Below are 6798 nucleotides of genomic sequence, written 5' to 3'. Positions count from 1 at the left end.
TACATGGCAAAATTCACAGGTTCTGTGACATTGGTGACCAAGCTGACATACTGGATTCTTAGGCCGCAGCAAAAACCAAGTGTCTGTCTGAAACTTCCTGTCCTTAGTTGCTCATTTGTCGCTCTTTTGTGAGGTTAATTTTATTAGCCCTTCAGTCACCTGAGACTTCCAGGGTAAAGGAGATCTGAATTTCTAGTTCTCTCATCAGTTTCCTGCTCATGCCCTTCCCTTTTAAAAAATAATAAAATGTTCATTCTTTATACCTCATTAGGAGCAAAAAACAATTTCTTCTTTGCAAGTTTACTTTAAATATTGCTGAAAAAACAATTAACACTTGTCAGTTACATGAGATTTCCAGTGTCAAGAACTGATTCTGGAGTCTAATGAACAGGCATCAATAGAGGAAAAACTAGCAGAGTATTGCAAGTTTCAGAGTAACAGCCGTGTTAGTCTGTATCCGCAAAAAGAAGAACAGGAGTACTTGTGGCACCTTAGAGACTAACAAATTTATTAGAACATAAGCTTTCGTGGACTACAGCCCCCGAAGAAGTGGGCTGTAGTCCACGAAAGCTTATGCTCTAATAAATTTGTTAGTCTCTAAGGTGCCACAAGTACTCCTGTTCTTTTTGCAGAGTATTGCAGTGTGCTAGGAACATCCCTTCTAGATTTGTGACTACAGCTTTGGAAAACTCACAGAAAAATCTGCCCCCACATCCCAGGTTTTATACTGAGCCCAGTTGTTTGGACAATGTTATGTGAATACTCAAGTACAGACTACCACACGATCAATAAAGCTCAATTATGTATTTCTCTACTAAGTCTTAAAAAGTTCCAGGCAGGAAAAACATGGGATGGATGACATAGCAAATACAAAGCTTCTTGATGCACATGACTTGTATTTTAATCTTTACAACTACTGATCTGAGTAGCTTAACATGGAATTGTGTTGTTTCTCTCAAAGGTTTCAACAAGTTTTATTCCACTAGAGGGCAACTGTTTTACACACTCAAATTTTGTGCAAGGAAAAAAAAAATGAAACCTTGAGGACTTCTGTTCAAATGCAGTCCAATGGAGTTGCAACCAAATACCATTTTGTTGTCACAGAAAGGACAAGTTTAAATATATGTTTTTATCTGACTTAATCTGCAGCTTCCTTACTCAACATTACTGTTTAGTTGTGTCATTTTGGTGTGTTGCAACAGCATAGTACTTTAAGTAATGTCTGATTGAATTTTGGGGGGCAGGGATACATAAGAATGGCCATACTGGGTCAGACCAAAGGTCCATCTAACCCAATATCCAGTCTTCTGACAGTGGCCAATGCCAAGCACCCCAGAGGGAATGAACAGAACAGGTGATCATCAAGTGATCCATCCCTGTCGCCCATTCCCAGCTTCTAGCAAACAGAGGCTAGGGACACCATCCCTAGGGCCGCCGAGAGTGGGTTCGGGCCCCCCCAGCAAGTTCGGACTGGCTAAACAGAGCCGACGGGAGGAGGGGAAGCCGGGCCCCGGGACCCCTTCTGGACCGCCGGGTCCCGGTAAGGCAACGAGAGGCAGGGGAAGCCGGGCCCCAGGCCCCCTTCCGGACCCCGGTAATTTGTGCTGGCTTCCCCCCCCACCTCATCAGCCCTGACCATCCTGGCTAATAGCCATTGATGGACCTATCCTCCATGAATTTATCTAGTTCTTTTTTGAACCCTGTTATAGTCTTGGCCTTCACATCCTGTGGCACGGAGTTCCACAGGCTGACAGTGCATTGTGTGAAAAAATACTTCCTTTTGTTTTCAACCTGCTGCCTATTAATTTCATTTGGTGGCCCCTAGTTCTTGTGTTATGAGAAGGAGTAAATAACACTTCCTTATTTATTTTCTCCACACAAGTCATGATTTTATAGACCTCTATCATATCCCCCCTTAGTCATCTCTTTTCCAACTGAAAAGTCCCAATCTTATGAATCTCTCCTCATACAGCAGCCATTCCATACCCTTAATAATTTTTGTTGCCGTTTTCTGAATCTTTTCCAATTCCAATATATCTTTTTTTGAGATGGAGCAACCACATCTGCATGCAGTATTCAAGATGTGGGCGTACCATGGATTTATATAGAGGCAATATGATATTTTGTCTTACTCTCTATCCCTTTCTTAATGATTCCCAACATTCTGTTCGCTTTTTTGGCTGCCACTGCACATTGAGTGGATGTTTTCAGAGAACTAGCCACAATGACTCCAAGATCTCTTTGAGTGGTCACAGCTAATTTAGACCTCATCATTTTATATGTATAGTTGGGATTATGTTTTCCAGTGTGCAATACTTTGCATTTATCAACATTGAATTTCATCTGCCATTTTGTTGTCCAGTCACCCAGTTTTGAGAGATCCTTTTGTAGCTCTTCGCAGTCTGCCTGGGACTTACCTATCTTCTATAGTTTTGTATCATCTGCAAATTTTGCCACCTCATTGTTTACCCCTTTTTCCAGATCATTTATGAAGATGTTAAATAGGACTGGGCCCAGTGCAGACCCCTGGATGACACCACTGTTTACCTCTCTCCATTCTGAAAACTGACCATTTATTCCTACCCTTTGTTTTCTATCTTTTAACCAGTTACCAATCCATGAGAGAACCTTCCCTCTTATTCCACGACTATTACTTTGCTTAAAGGCCTTTGGTGAGGGACCTTGTCAAAGGCTTTCTGAAAATCTAAATACACTATATCCACTGGCTGTCCCTTGTCCATATGTTTGTTGACCCCCTCAAAGAATTCTAGTAGATTGGTGAGGCATGATTTCCCTTTACAAAAATCATGTTGACTATTCCCTAACAAATTATCTCTGTGTCTGACAATTTTGTTTCAACCAGTTTGCCTGGTACTGAAATCAGGCTTACCAGCCTGTAATTGCTGGGGTCACCTCTGGAGCCCTTTTTAAAAATTGGCGTTACATTAGCTATCCTCCAGTCATTTGGTTCAGAAGCTGATTTAAATGAGAGGTTACAGACGACAGTAGTCCTGCAATCTCACATTTGAGTTCCTTCAGAACTCTTGGGTGAATATTGTCTGGTCCTGGTGACTTATTACTGTTTAATTTATCAATTTGTTCCAAAACCTCCTCTAATGACACCTCAATCTGGGATAGTTCCTCAGATTTGTCACCTAAAAAGAATGGCTCAGGTTTGGGAATCTCCCTCACATCCTCAACTGTGAAGACCGATGCAAAGAATTAATTTAGTTTCTCCACAATGGCCTTATCATCCTTGAGTGCTCCTTTAGCATCTTGATTGTCCACTGGTTGTTTAGCAGGCTTCCTGCTTCTGATGTACTTACAATTTTTTTGCTATTACTTTTTGAGTCTTTAGCTAGCTGTTCTTCAAATTCCTTTTTGGCCTTCCTAATTATATTTTTACACTTCATTTGCCAGAGTTTATGCTCTTTTCTATTTTACTCATTTAGGGATTTATCTTCCACTTTTTAAAGGATGGCCTTTTGCCTCTCACTGCTTCTTTTACTTTGTTTAGCCACGGTGGCTCTTTTTTGGTTCTGTGTTTTTTAATTTGGGGTATACATTTAAGTTGAGCCTCGATTATGGTGTCTTTAAAAAGTTTCTATGCAGCTTGCAGGGATTTTACTTTTGGTGCTGTACCTCTTAATTTCTGTTTAACTAACCTCTTCATTTTTGTGTAGTTCCCCTTTCTGAAATTAAATGCGACAATGTTGGGCCATTGTGTTTTCCCCACCACAGGGATGTTAAATTTAATTATATTATGGTCACTATTACCAAGCGATCCAGCTATATTCACCTCTTGGACCTGATCCTGTGCTCCACTTACGACTAAATCAAGAATTGCCTCTCTTCTTGTGGGTTCCAGGACTAGCTGCTCCAAGAAGCAGTCATTTAAGGTGTCAAGAAACTTTATCTCTGCATCCCTTCCTGAGGTGATATGTACCCAGTCAATATGGGGATAGGTGAAATCCTCCATTATTACTGAGTTTTTTATTTTAATAGCCTCTCTAATCTCCCTGAGCATTTCACAGTCACTATCATCATCCTGGTCAGGCAGTCTGTAATATAGCCCTACTGCTATATTCTTATTATTCAAGCATGGAATTACTATCCATAGAGATTCTATGGTACAGTTTGGTTCATTTAAGATTTTTACTTCATTTGATTTTACGCTTTCACATATAGTGCCACTCCCCCACCAGCACGACCTGTTCTGTCCTTCAGAAATATTTTGTTACCCTGGTATTACTGTGTCCCATTGATTATCCTCATTCCATCAAGTTTCTGTTATGCCTATTATATCAATATCCTAATTTAATACAAGACACTCTAGTTCACCCATCTTATTATTTTGACTTCTAGCACTGGTATATAAGCACTTTAAAAACTTGTCACTTTTTAGCTGTCTGCCATTACATGATGTAATTGAATGGGACTTTTTTTTCTTTTGACTCTTTCTCATCAGATCCTACCTGTATTTTATCATCTTCCATCCTCTCCTCCTTATTAGGACATAGAGAATTTCCATTTATAGATCCTCCCCTAAGGGACGTGCTCCTCCGCACCCGTTGGCTTTCCCCCAGCCCTTAGTTTAAAAACGTCTCTATGCACCTTTTAATTTTAAGCGCCAGCAATCTGGTTGCCTTTTGGTTTAGATGGAGCCCACCCTTCCTGTATAGGCTCCTCCTTCCCCCCAAATTTCCCCAATTCCTAATAAATCTAAACCGTTCCTCCCTACACCATCATCTCATCCACGCATTGAGACCGTGCAGTTCTACTTGTCTAACTAGCCGTGTGTGGGGAACTGGAAGCATTTCAGAGAATGCTACCCTAGAGGTCCTGGACTTCAATCTCTTACCTAGCAGCCTAAATTTGGCCTCCGGGACCTCTCTCCTATCCTTCCCTATGTCGTTGGTACCTCCATGTACCATGACCACCGGCTCCCGGCTTGCACCAGGCAGGCAAGTCACCATGCGGTTCTCCCAGTCATCACATCGCATACCCTGTTTCTAATGATTGAATTGCCCATTACTAATACCGGTCTCTTCCTAATAACTGATACCCCAAAGAGGTATCCTCGGTATGAGAGGATACCACACCATCATCTGGAAGGAGGATCCCAACTATTGGATCATTTCCCTCTGCTCCTGTTGGATGCTCTCCTTCCCTGAGGCTTTCATCCTCAACAGTACAGAAGCTGTCAGACCAGGGGTAGGACCATTCTACTGTGTCCCAGCAAGTCTCATCTATGTACCACTGTCTCTTTTAGCTCCTCCAGCTTAGCCACGCTGGTCTCCAAAGCCCGTACACAGTCTCTGAGGGCCAGGAGCTCCTTGCACCGAATGCACACATGCGCCACCTGCCCATTGGGACACCACTCGTTGGGGCAGACAGCTTGATGTTTTGGGTCAGCACTAAGTGCAACTTTTTACACTTCACAAATAACATTTGCACATCAGATGCTTGTTTTTATTTGCAATAGCGTGCTGCTAAAGACTCATGAGTTTACTTTGATACCCATCACTCCACAACAGAAAGTGAATCTGGATGTTCCACCTGTAGTTGCAGAATACTTTAGAGTGCATTTGTCAGGACGATTTGCATTAACATCAGACAATGTAGAGATGTTACTTTATTCTCAAGGTTCATAACAACAGGAGTCTTCACTTAAATATATGAACAAAACCCATTAAATTTTGTAATTGGCTACCCATTACAAGCATGGTGCCTTTCCACATATTTAAGTGCCCATAAGTAGTTATGAGGTTGGATGTGGCATATTTTGTGTTTCGCTCTTACGAATGAGTGAGGAATTATTTGGTTGTACAACACCTAGAGGGTGTTAGTTAAAATGCAAAGGATTCTGCACACTAAGGCTGGAATTGTGAATACACAAAAGGCCCTATCTACATTGCACTGTTTTAATACTGTAATTTGATAGTGCCTGTGCAATGCCTTGCATCTACACACAATAGCCACTGGACTTGTTTTACAAGCATTGTTTGCAATACCTCAGACAATATCTTTATAGTAGCTAGGCCCGTCTGAACCAGGTAAGCCTAGAATCGCTTCTTCTAAGAGTGGGCAGAAAGCCACTAGTATTGCAGTTGCTGAGCTAGTCCTCAATTCCCACAATGCGGTGTCTCATGCTTGGGAGTTACTCTAAAGCTTTTGCTCTCAGGATCAGTTCTGGGTACTAGAACTAGTTTTGAAACAATTTTTGGTACATCCAGAGTACACCTTACAGCTCATGGAGGTGGAGTTATGTCAGTGTAATAAGGCACTTACATCAGCAGGAGGAAGGCTGTAGTGTAGACACTGACATAATTAGGTCGATATAAGTTGCCTTATGTCGACCTGTGTAGTGTAGACCAGGCATAAGGGACAGGAATTTATGTATCAACGAAGTCTGCCTCTCTTCTGCATACATAAATCCCTTTTGACAGAAGACAATGAGAGTAAAAGGCAGAGCTTTCTGGAGAGCAGGGAGAGAGTGAAAAATAGAAGATTGCTCTCTAGAATTATCCCTCCTGCAGTTCCTGAAGGAATTTCCCACATATTAAATGTTTTTATTTATATATAGTACTGCTCTGCCCTGTGTCCATTTACCATCCTCCTTTCTCACCACAGCTATGGATGGGATATATCCTCACAATAAAGTTGGACTGAACTTCACCTCAGTTTTATGCTGAAATGTATTTGCTCATTAAAGATGTAGAAACATGGATTTATTCTAAAAGCGGTTACCCCACATTAGTTATTTTAGCCCGAATAGTCAAACAGATTCAGCATAAA

Source organism: Malaclemys terrapin, chromosome 10, assembly GCF_027887155.1.
Source record: "Malaclemys terrapin pileata isolate rMalTer1 chromosome 10, rMalTer1.hap1, whole genome shotgun sequence".
NCBI classification, from domain to species: Eukaryota; Metazoa; Chordata; order Testudines; family Emydidae; genus Malaclemys; species Malaclemys terrapin.
This window is presented reverse-complemented; position numbering follows the sequence as displayed.